This window comes from Lonchura striata, chromosome 29, assembly GCF_050655825.1.
Source record: "Lonchura striata isolate lonStrDom1 chromosome 29, ASM5065582v1, whole genome shotgun sequence".
Taxonomy (NCBI): Eukaryota; Metazoa; Chordata; class Aves; order Passeriformes; family Estrildidae; genus Lonchura; species Lonchura striata.
The window spans coordinates 4,179,661-4,191,770 of NC_140731.1; the positions used below are offsets into that span (position 1 = coordinate 4,179,661).

The 12,110-nt window shown below is 50.3% G+C and overlaps 1 protein-coding gene across 4 annotated transcripts in view; it reads left to right on the forward strand.

Moving 5' to 3' along the window:
• The first annotated feature begins 5,177 nt into the window (after positions 1-5,177).
• LOC110481537 (natural resistance-associated macrophage protein 2-like) overlaps positions 5,178-12,110 on the forward strand; it is a 45,394-nt gene continuing 38,461 nt past the window's right edge. The window contains exon 1 of one of the 4 annotated variants that reach the window (XM_077788627.2): positions 5,178-5,256. The gene's annotated coding sequence lies outside the window, so the exon portion shown is untranslated. Of the gene's footprint in view, positions 5,257-10,454; positions 11,270-12,110 lie in introns of those variants that run through there. The other 3 variants (XM_085562926.1, XM_085562927.1, XM_085562923.1) reach the window with 3 other exon arrangements.

The window sequence follows — 12,110 nt, forward strand, 5'->3', positions numbered from 1 at the left end:
GAAGATCATGGACCCGAGATGGAGATCACGGACCTGGGATGGAGAACATGGACCATGGATGGAGAACATGGACCCGGGATGGAGATCATGGACCCGAGATGGAGATCATGGACCATGGATGGAGATCATGGACCCGGGATGGAGAACATGGACCATGGATGGAGATCATGGACCCGGGATGGAGATCATGGACCCGGGATGGAGATCATGGACCTGGGATGGAGATCATGGACCTGGGATTGAGGTCATGGACCTGGGATGGAGAACATGGACCCGGGATGGATCTCATGGACCTGGGATTTTCCCAATAAAACCCAAATTTTCCCTATAAACCCCAAATTTTCCCAATAAAAAAACAAATTTTCCCAATAAAAACCTGAATTTTCCCAATAAAACCCGAATTTTCCCAATAAAAACCGCTCATGCCAGGATGGAGACGTGGGCATGGAGGAAACTCTGCTGAGGCTGAATTCTGGTGCTGACCCCGCTAGGTAGAATCGGATTGTAAAATAAATATTTTATATTTTCATATTAAATTTTTCTGGACAAATCTTCATTGATAACACTTGTGGCTGGCTAGGTAGAATTGGATTGCGAAATAAATATTTTATTTTTTCATATTAAATTTTTCTGGACAAATCTTCATTGATAACACTTGTGGCTGGCTAGGTAGAATCGGACTGGAAAATAAATATTTTTTTATATTAAATTTTTCTGGACAAATCTTCATTGATAACACTTGTGGCTGGCTAGGTAGAATTGGATTGGAAAATAAATATTTTATATTTTCATATTACATTTTTCTGGACAAATCTTCATTGATAACACTTGTGGCTGGCTAGGTAGAATTGGGTTGCAAAATAAATATTTTTTTATATTCAATTTTTCTGGACAAATCTTCATTTATAACTCGCGTGGCTGGCTAGGTAGAACCGGACTGCGAAAATAATTATTTTATTTTTTCATGTTAATTGGGCTGGAGGGATTTTCGTTTCTATGATGTGATGCCGCTCGTTAATTGATCCGTGATTAGCCCCGCCGGGGCCGCGCTCCCGATAAGAACCGGGGCCGGGCCCGGGACGGTCCCCGCCGCACGTCCCGGGGCTGCCGAGCAGAGTCCGCCCGGCTCATCAAAGCGCCTTAATGAGCGTAATTAACGCAATTAACGCTTAAATCGGGGCAGCCGCGGGAGCCGCGCCCGGCGCTGCTGCGAGCTCGGTGAGTACCGCGGCCGCGCGGGGGATCCTGGAGCTCGGGTTTATTCGGATTTATTTCAAAAAACAGCCCTCTTTCAGCCAGAGATTTGAATTTTATTTTAAAAAACAGCCCTCTTTTATGCAGAGCTTTGAATTTATTTTAAAATCCGTCCCTCTTTTAGCCAGAGATTTGAATTTATTTTAAAATCCGCCCCTCTTTTAGCCAGAGCTTTGAATTTATTTTAAAATCCGTCCCTCTTTCAGCCAGAGCTTTGAATTTATTTTAAAAAACAGCCCTCTTTTAGCCAGAGATTTGAATTTTATTTTAAAATCCGTCCCTCTTTCAGCCAGAGATTTGAATTTATTTTAAAAAACATCCCTCTTTCAGCCAGAGCTTTGAATTTATTTTAAAAAACATCCCTCTTTCAGCCAGAGATTTGAATTTATTTTAAAATCCGTCCCTCTTTCAGCCAGAGCTTTGAATTTATTTTAAAATCCGTCCCTCTTTCAGCCAGAGCTTTGAATTTATTTTAAAATCCGTCCCTCTTTCAGCCAGAGATTTGAATTTTATTTTAAAAAACATCCCTCTTTCAGCCAGAGCTTTGAATTTATTTTAAAATCCGCCCCTCTTTCAGCCAGAGCTTTGAATTTATTTTAAAATCCATCCCTCTTTCAGCCAGAGCTTTGAATTTTATTTTAAAATCCGTCCCTCTTTTATGCAGAGCTTTGAATTTTATTTTAAAATCCGTCCCTTTTATGCAGAACTTTGAATTTTATTTTAAAATCCATCCCTCTTTCAGCCAGAGCTTTGAATTTTATTTTAAAATCCATCCCTTTTATGCAGAGCTTTAAATTTATTTTAAAATCCATCCCTTTTATGCAGAGCTTTAAATTTATTTTAAAATCCGTCCCTTTTATGCAGAGCTTTGAATTTTATTTTAAAATCCATCCCTTTTATGCAGAGCTTTGTCCAGAGCGATCCTGGCCTGAAGTGAAAACACCGCGCGCCGCCGGCGTGCCTCGGTAGAACTTATTTAGGAATAATGTGGATAATAAGAGACATATAGAATAATAAGAGACATATAGAATAATAAGAGGGATCTAGAATAATAAGAGATACAGAAAAATAAGCGAGATCTAGAATAATAAGAGAGATCTAGAATAATGAGACATATAGAAAAATAAGAGAAATATAGAATAATAAGAGAGATCTAGAATAATAAGGGACATATAGAAAAATAAGAGAAATATAGAATAATGAGATATAGAATAATAAGAGACATATAGAAAAATAGGAGAGATATAGAATAAGAAGACACATAGAAAAATAAGAGAAATATAGAATAATGAGATATAGAATAATAAGAGACATATAGAAAAATAGGGGAGATATAGAATAAGAAGACACATAGAAAAATAAGAGAAATATAGAATAATAAGAGAGATCTAGAATCATAAGGGAGATAATAGAATAATAAGAGAGATCTAGAAAAATAAGAGAGATACAGAAAAATAAGAGAGATACAGAAAAATAAGAGAGATACAGAAAAATAAGAGAGATCTAGAATAATAAGAGATACAGAAAAATAAGAGAGATCTAGAATCATAAGAGAGCTCTAGAATAATGAGATATAAAATAATTTACATTCTTTTCTGACAGATTCTCAGGCTCGTGCCCCGTTAGAAACTCTGATTTGCTTCCTGCCAATATCTGCACCCGGCAGCTGGCGTTGCCCCCCAGCCCAAACCAGTTTGGGGCATTTTGGGGCATTTTTGGGCACTTTTGGGCACTTTGGGCAGTTTCCCAGATTTCACGCCCAGGTGCAGGTGGGCGGCGAGGCTTCCGCCAGGGTTGTTCCTATTTTTAGGAATTTTTTTGGGGTTATTCCTGCGCTGTCAGGGCTGGGCGTGGTGGAATTTCTCGTTTTTCCAGGATTTGGCCATTTAGCAGCACCTTTGGCAATGCCGGGCTGCTCCCAGTTAGATCCCAGTTAGATCCCAGTTAAATCCCAGTTAAATCCCAATTAAATCCCAGTTAGATCCCAATTAGATCCCAGTTAAATCCCAATTAAATGCCAATTAAATCCCAGTTAGATCCCAGTTAGATCCCAGTTAGATCCCAGTTAGATCCCAATTAGATCCCAATTAAATCCCAGTTAGATCCCAATTAAATCCCAGTTAAATCCCAGTTAGATCCCAATTAGATCCCAGTTAGATCCCAATTAGATCCCAATTAAATCCCAGTTAGATCCCAGTTAGATCCCAGTTAGATCCCAGTTAAATCCCAGTTAGATCCCAGTTAGATCCCAATTAGATCCCAGTTAGATCCCAATTAGATCCCAGTTAAATCCCAATTAAATCCCAGTTAGATCCCAATTAGATCCCAGTTAAATCCCAATTAAATCCCAGTTAGATCCCAATTAGATCCCAGTTAAATCCCAATTAGATCCCAGTTAAATCCCAATTAGATCCCAGTTAGATCCCAGTTAGATCCCAGTTAGATCCCAATTAGATCCCAGTTAAATCCCAGTTAAATCCCAATTAAATCCCAGTTAAATCCCAGTTAAATCCCAGTTAAACGCCCGGGTCTGGCCCTCAGGAAGGGGCTGTTGAGCCACTGATCCCCCGGGAATGCCGGAGGAGGGAGCAGCGTTTTTCCAAAATCCAAAGCAGCACCGCAGGAGGCTCGGGGAGGAGTCGGCGTTTTGGCACCCCAAAAAGCGGTGCCAGGCCAGGGGAGGGCACAGCCCCCCCAGGGTGCCCAGTGGGTCCAGTTTGGGGTGGAGGCACTGCTGGGAAAAGCTGGGAATGGGAACGGGGGGATCAGAGCTGGAAGGGAGCCACGAGGGGCTTGGGGTGACACCCGAGGGGGATTTGGGGGGATTTGGGGGGATTTGGGGGATCCTGAGGAAGCAGCAGGACACAGAGCCGGGGTTTTGGGGTCTCACCTGGAAATCCACGTCCTGGTTCTGGGGGTTGTGGAGGAAGAAAAGGAAATGCTAGCCTGGCATCCCAAAATGCCAGCCTGGCATCCCAAAATCCCACTCTGGGCACCCCAAAATCCCACTCTGGGCATCCCAAAATCCCACTCTGGGCATCCCAAAATCCCACTCTGGGCACCCCAAAATGCCAGCCTGGGCATCCCAAAATGCCAGCCTGGCATCCCAAAATCCCACTCTGGGCATCCCAAAATCCCACTCTGGGCATCCCAAAATCCCAGCCTGGGCATCCCAAACTGGGACTGGGACCCCAAACTGGGACCAGGAGCCCAAACTGGGACTGGAACTTCAAACTGGGACCTGGGACCCCAAACTGGAACCTGGGATACCAAACCTGGATCTGGGACCCCAAACTGGGACTGGGACCCCAAACTGGGACCGGGACCCCAAAATGGGACCCGAGCCCAAAGTGGGACCTGGGACCCCAAAGTGTGACCTGGGACCCCAAAGTGGGACCCGGGACCCCAAACTGGGACCTGAGCCCAAACTGGGACTGGGACCCCAAAGTGGGACCCGGGACCCCAAAGTGGGACCCGGGACCCCAAACTGGGACCGGGACCCCAAACTGGGACCTGAGCCCAAACTGGGACCGGGACCCCAAACTGGGACCTGAGCCCAAACTGGGACTGGGACCCCAAAGTGGGACCGGGACCCCAAACTGGGACCTGGCCCCTGGCTGCCATCCTGGGGCTCACCCCCCTCCCGCCAGCCCCGGGGCTCAGCGCCCACCCAGCACCCACGTTAGGGCTCAGGTCCCACCCGGTGTCCCGGAGCCCCTCCCCGGTGTCCCGGTGTCCCGGAGCCCCTCCCCGGTGTCCCGGTGCCGCCCCCGGTATCCCGGAGCCCCTCCCCGGTGTCCCGGTGTCCCGCAGCCCCTCCCCGGTGTCCCGGTGCCGCCCCCGGTATCCCGGAGCCCCTCCCCGGTGTCCCGGTGTCCCGCAGCCCCTCCCCGGTGTCCCGGTGCCGCCCCCGGTGCCGCCCCGTGACGCGGCTCCGCGCGCCGAGCGCGGCTCGGGCCGGGCATGCGGCGGCGGCGGCGGGGCCGGGGCCGCCCGGGGCCGGTGAGCGATGCGGGACCCGCGGCGGGCGGTGCCGGGGGGGTCCCGGCCGGGCTGCGGGGGGCTCCGGCCCCGCCGGTACCGGGGGTTTCCGGGGGTTTCCGGGGGTTTCAGCCCCGCCGGTACCGGGGGTTTGGGGGACTCCAGCCCCGCCGGTACCGGGGGTTTGGGGGGGCTCCAGCCCCGCCGGTACCGGGGGGTTTGGGGGACTCCAGCCCCGCCGGTACCGGGGGTTTGGGGGGGCTCCAGCCCCGCCGGTACCGGGGGGTTTGGGGGACTCCAGCCCCGCCGGTACCGGGGGTTTGCGGGGTTTCAGCCCCGCCGGTACCGGGGGCTCGGGGTGCCCCGGTGACCTTGGCGTGTCCCGGGGGTCCCGGCGGCACCGGCTCTGACCCTCGGCCGGGCTTTGGGGGTGCCCCGGGCCGGTTCCTCGGGATGGGGTGCGGGGCTCGGGTGCCCGCACGGTGCCCGTGGCCCCGCCGGTACCGGCTCCGGTTGCGTCCCGGGGGGAGGATGGTCCGGCGGGCGGCGGAGGCCCCGCAGGGCTCCGGGATCGGCGCCGTGACCTGGCGGGGCCGGGCCGGCCCCGGGCGAGGTCCGGAGCGGGCTCCGGTGCCGGTACCGGGAGAGCGGGAGGCTGCGGGCGGCGGCGCGGTACCGGCGCCGTGGGTCCGCGGGTTTGGGTCGGTACCGGCCGTGGAAAGTCTCGGTGCTCGGTGGGCGTCACCTGCCCCGTCCCGTGCGGGAGGGAGCGCGGCTGGACCCCAAATCCGGGGCTGGACCCCAAATCCGGGGCTGGACCCCAAATCTGGGGCTGGACCCCAAAACTGGGAGATGGACCCCAAAACTGGGAGTTAAACCCCAAATCTGGGGCTGGACCCCAAAACTGGGGCTGGACCCCAAAACTGGGAGATGGACCCCAAATCCGGGAGATGGACCCCAAAACTGGGGCTGGACCCCAAATCCGGGGCTGGACCCCAAAACTGGGAGTTAAACCCCAAATCTGGGGCTGGACCCCAAAACTGGGAGATGGACCCCAAAACTGGGGCTGGACCCCAAAACTGGGGCTGGACCCCAAATCCGGGGCTGGACCCCAAATCCGGGGCTGGACCCCAAATCTGGGAGATGGACCCCAAAACTGGGGCTGGACCCCAAAACTGGGAGATGGACCCCAAAACTGGGGCTGGACCCCAAAACTGGGGTTGGACCCCAAATCTGGGGCTGGACCCCAAATCTGGGGGTTGGACCCCAAATCTGGGGTCTGGGTCCTGCAGGGGTGATCCCACAGGGATGGATCCCACAGAGATGGATCCCACAGAGATGGATCCCACAGGGATGATCCCACAGGGATGATCCCACAGGGATGGATCCCACAGGGATGGATCCCACAGGGATGATCCCACAGAGATGGATCCCACAGGGATGATCCCACAGGGATGGATCCCACAGGGATGGATCCCACAGGGATGATCCCACAGAGATGGATCCCACAGGGATGGATCCCACAGGGATGATCCCACAGGGATGATCCCACAGGGATGATCCCACAGGGATGGATCCCACAGGGATGATCCCACAGGGATGATCCCACAGGGATGATCCCACAGGGGTGATCCCACAGGGATGGATCCCACAGGGATGATCCCACAGGGGTGATGCCCAGAGGGTCACTGAGCAGCTCCCAGTGTCCCAGTGAGGATCTCCCAGTTTTCACCAGTGAGCAGCTCCCAGTGCCACCAGTGAGGATCTCCCAGTTTCACCAGTGAGGATCTCCCAGTTTCACCAGTGAGGATCTCCCAGTTTCACCAGCGAGGATCTCCCAGTTTCACCAGCGAGGATCTCCCAGTTTCACCAGTGAGCAGCTCCCAGTTTCACCAGTGAGGATCTCCCAGTTTCACCAGTGAGCAGCTCCCAGTTTCACCAGTGAGCAGCTCCCAGTGCCCCAGCCTGCCGGGTGTCTGTCTGCACCAAAGGGCGATGCCAGCCCCAGGGGGCTCCGGCAGGATCCCGTCTGCCCCGGAACCAGCCCAGCCCCAGCCCACATCAAAGCCCGGATCAAAGGCAGGAACTGCTCCCAGCAGGAGCAGGAGGAGCAGGATGAGGAGCAGGATGAGGAACGGGATGAGGAACGGGATGAGGAGCAGGAGCTGGATGAGGATGAGGAGCGGGATCAGGAGTGGGATCAGGATGAGGATCAGGATGAGGAGCAGGATGAGGAACGGGATGAGGAGCAGGAGCAGGATGAGGAGCGGGATCAGGAGTGGGATCAGGATGAGCAGCAGGAGCAGGATGAGCAGCAGGATGAGGATGAGGAGCGGGATCAGGAGTGGGATCAGGATGAGGAGCAGGGGCAGGATGAGGAGCGGGATCAGGAGTGGGATCAGGATGAGCAGCAGGATGAGGAACGGGATGAGGAGCGGGATCAGGATGAGCAGCTGGATGAGGATGAGGAGTGGGATCAGGAGTGGGATCAGGATGAGGAGCAGGAGCAGGATGAGCAGCTGGATGAGGATGAGGAGCGGGATCAGGAGTGGGATCAGGATGAGCAGCTGGATGAGGATGAGGAGTGGGATCAGGATGAGCAGCAGGATGAGCAGCAGGATGAGGATGAGGAGCGGGATCAGGAGTGGGATCAGGATGAGCAGCAGGATGAGGAACGGGATGAGGAGCGGGATCAGGAGTGGGATCAGGATGAGCAGCAGGATGAGCCCGAGGCTCGGGAAGTTCTCGGGGTGGGGACAGGACAAGAACCCCATTGTTGAGCGCCGGCTGCACGCCTGGCACAGCAGAGCAGCCGTGGCTGGAGGAGTGGGCAGGGTTGGTGCCAGGGACCTTCCCTGGCACGGGGGGCTGAGCCCTCGCTGGGTGCCAGGCTGTGGGAATGGGAGTATTGATAATTCCCAGATTGTAAAAGTCCATCTCTCAGCCCCCTGCCAAAGCAGAAGCCATAATTGGTCTGTGCTGGTTCCAGGTTGTTTATTCTGTTTATCTCTCACATGTTCTGCTGCCCTGCCCAGCTCTGTCCTGCAGGGCAGCGTGTGGGGCTCTGCCCTCAGTGGGATGGGACAAACATTCAATACCAGAAACTCCCTGGGCTGCATTTACAATATATTTTATATATATCTATATCTAATCTATATCCATATCTATATATTTAAATATATATATATATATATATATTTAAATATATGTGTCCCTAGTTTCTGGTATATAATGTTACAAACATTATATCTGGTACATAATGTTACAAACATTAAATACCAGAAACTCCCTGGGCTGGATTTACAATATATTTGATATATATCTATATCTATATCTATATCTATATCTATATCTATATCTATATCTATATCTATATCTATCTATCTATCTATATATATACTTAAATATATATATATATTTAAATATATATATATATATATATATTTAAATATATGTGTCCCTAGTTTCTGGTATATAATGTTACAAACATTATATCTGGTACATAATGTTACAAACATTAAATACCAGAAACTCCCTGGGCTGGATTTACAATATATTTGATATATATTTTTTTAAATATATATATTTTAATATATTTTAATATATTTAATATATTACAATAATGTGCCAATATCTGTCACCTACATTGAACAGGGTGTCCCCAGTCTAAACCCAGTCCCCAGTTTCTGGTATATAATGTTACACACATTATATCTGGTAAATAATGTTACAAATATTATATACCAGAAACTACCTGTGCTATATTTACAATATATTTTATATATATATATATATCTTTAAATAGATATAAAAATATATTTAAATATATATGTCCCCAGTTTCTGGTATATAATGTTACAAACATTAAACACCGAAAACGACCTGTGCTATATTTACAATAACATGCCAATATAAAATCGCTCAGTGGGATGTTACAAACATTGTACACCTGAAATGACGTGTGCTATATTTACTATATATATATATATATATATATATATTTAAATATATTTAAATATATATGTCCCCAGTTTCTGGTATATGATGTTACAAACATTAAATACCGAAAACGTGTTATATACATGTGCTATATTTACAATAACATGCCAATATAAAATCGCTCAGTGGGATGTTACAAACATTATACACCAGAAATGACGTGTGCTATATTTACTATATATATATATATATATATATTTAAATATATTTAAATATATATGTCCCCAGTTTCTGGTATATAATGTTACAAACATTAAATACCAAAAACGACCTGTGCTATATTTGCAATATTTTTTATATATATATACATTTAAATATATATAACATATATAATATACATTATATATACTATAATATATACTTAATATATACAGAAATATATATTAAATATATTTAATATATTACAATAACCTGCCAATATCCATCACCTACGTTGGACAGTGTGTCCCCAGCCTAAACCCAGTCCCCAGTTTATGGTACATAATATTACAAATATTATATACCAGAAACTCCCTGGGCTGTATTTACAATAACGTGCCAATATCTATCACCAATATTGAACAGTGTGTCCCCAGCCTGAACCAGCAGAAAAATGCCAACACCTCAGTGAGACATGGAGGGCATGAAGGAGGAGAAAAAGGACAAGGCACACCCAATTTCCTCCACCTTGTCCCCTTTGGATCCCTCATCTAGAACCCTAAAATTTTACTTTTGCACCCGTGCCACACTTAATTATCACTGATATCAAACCCTCAGAGCTGGTAATTGATCCTGTGATTTTAAAAACTCTTTTCCATGGGCAGAGATCACAGCCAGGGTCTCGGGGTCTCTGTCCAGGGGGTTCTGACCCTGCCAGGGTGCCAGGGGCTGCTCTGGGTTCCCACCCAGGGTGGGGAGGGTCCCGGGGCTGGGCAAGGGGGGCACAGAACCGGCTCGTGCCCCTCTGGAGCCGGGCAGTGCCCACCCCGCGGGGCTGGGCACGGCTGAGCCCCCGTCCCGGGGCAGTTCTGGGACCCCAGGGCAGCACCGGGAGGAGCTGGAGCTCGTCTGGAGCGGGAGAGGGTGGGGGGCTGGGGGCTCAGGGTGGGGGGCTGGGGGGGTTAGGGTGAGGATCTGAGGGTCTGGGGGCTCAGGGTGAGGGATCTGGGGGGCTCAGGGTGGGGGTCTGGGGGCTCAGGGTGAGGGTCTGGGGGCTCAGGGTGGGGGGCTGGGGGGGTTAGGGTGAGGATCTGAGGGTCTGGGGGGCTCAGGGTGAGGGTCTGGGGGCTCAGGGTGAGGGTCTGGGGGCTCAGGGTGAGGGTCTGGGGGCTCAGCTGGAGAAAAGGAGGCTCAGGAGGGACCTCCTGGCTCTCCACACCTGCCCAAGAGGAGCAGCCAGGTCAGGCTCTGCTCCCAGGGGGTAGAAGCAGATAAAAAATCTTCCAGGGCAGCTTTAGGTGGGATTTTAGGGAGAATTCCCTCGTGGAGGAGGCTGCCCACGCCAGTCTCCCCCGGATGGGTGAATTCCAGGTTTAAGTTGGATTTTAGGGAGAATTCCCTCGTGGAGGAGGCTGCCCACGCCAGTCTCCCCTGGGTGGGTGAATTCCAGGTTTAAGTTGGATTTTAGGGAGAATTCCCTCACGGAGGAGGCTGCCCACGCCAGTCTCCCCCGGGTGGGTGAATTCCAGGTTTCGGTGGGATTTTAGGGAGAATTCCCTCGTGGAGGAGGCTGCCCACGCCAGTCTCCCCCGGGTGGGTGAATTCCAGGTTTAGGTGGGATTTTAGGGAGAATTCCCTCGTGGAGGAGGCTGCCCACGCCAGTCTCCCCCGGGTGGGTGAATTCCAGCCCTCCCCTGAGCTGGGTGTGGGTCCAGCCCCCAGCCCAGCAGCTGCCGGGGCAGATAAGGGGTCCTGGCCTGCCCCACCCAGCCTGGGGGCAGATACTGAGGTGGCTCCACAACGAACATTTCCCCCCAAAATCGCCCAAATCCTCTCCCCCAAAATCTCCCTCCTGGCTCCATCCTGGAGTGAGCCTCTGGTGGGACTCGCTGCTGGGGTAAGGCCATTCCTCCTGAGGCACCTTCTGCAGAAAATTTGGCTTTTTGCGTAACAATACTGGGGTTTTTTTGCCTTTTTTTTTTTGTTTGTTTAATAGAAGCTGTGAGGTTTGGTGCTTAGAAAAGGAAACTACGTGTGAGGGGAAGGAGCTGGAGTCTCACTTCAGCTGAATCCCTGGCTGATGATTTCCTTTTGCATCCCCACTGAGCCACCGTTGCCTTGCTGAGTGGGAATCTCCCTTTCAAACCTGGCGGAATTTGAGGATTGGGTGCTTCGTTATTGGAGGAGGATTGGGTGCTTCGTTATTTGAGGAGGATTGGGTGCTTCGTTATTTGAGGAGGATTGGGTGCTTCGTTATTTGAGGAGGATTGGGTGCTTTGTTATTGGAGGATTTGGGTGCTTTGTTATTTGAGGATTGGGTGCTTTGTTATTTGAGGATTGGGTGCTTTGTTATTTGAGGATTGGGTGCTTCGTTATTTGAGGATTGGGTGCTTTGTTATTTGAGGAGGATTGGGTGCTTCGTTATTTGAGGAGGATTGGGTGCTTTGTTATTGGAGGATTTGGGTGCTTTGTTATTTGAGGATTGGGTGCTTTGTTATTGGAGGATTGGGTGCTTCGTTATTTGAGGAGGATTGGGTGCTTTGTTATTGGAGGATTGGGTGCTTTGTTATTGGAGGATTTGGGTGCTTTGTTATTGGAGGATTTGGGTGCTTTGTTATTTAAGGATTTGGGTGCTTTGTTGTTGTGCCCTGCAGGGTTGAGTTCCTGGGTGCCTCCTGTCCCTCCCAGCCCCACTCCAGGTCCTGCCTGCCTTGAGTTTAATCAGGATGGAGGAGTTG